Source organism: Apaloderma vittatum, unplaced genomic scaffold, assembly GCF_000703405.1.
Source record: "Apaloderma vittatum isolate BGI_N311 unplaced genomic scaffold, ASM70340v1 scaffold33073, whole genome shotgun sequence".
Classification (NCBI taxonomy): Eukaryota; Metazoa; Chordata; class Aves; order Trogoniformes; family Trogonidae; genus Apaloderma; species Apaloderma vittatum.
Window position 1 is genome coordinate 9,966 of NW_009709223.1, and position 333 is coordinate 10,298.

The following is a 333-nucleotide window of genomic DNA, read 5'->3' on the forward strand; positions in this document are numbered from 1 at the left end:
ACTGCCCAGGGGAGGGGGTTGAGTCGCCATCCCTGGATGTGTTCAAGTGTCGCTTAGATGTGGGGTTGGGGGATATGGTTTAGAGGTGACCTTGTAGTGTAGGGTCAATGGTTGGACTCGATGATCCTAAGGGTCTTTTCCAACCTGAATTGTTCTAGGATTCTATGCCGGACAGGCGGTTGTCTCCTTGTCTTTCCCTCCCAGCAAGCAGGAGTTGGTTAAACAAGCATCTCAAACTGGTGCCATCCCGTTGCACTTTGCAGGGATGGCTTCTAGGATGCAGCTTGCCAAGGTTTCCAAGAGGGGCTGGAGGAGATGCTGGGCAACCACACT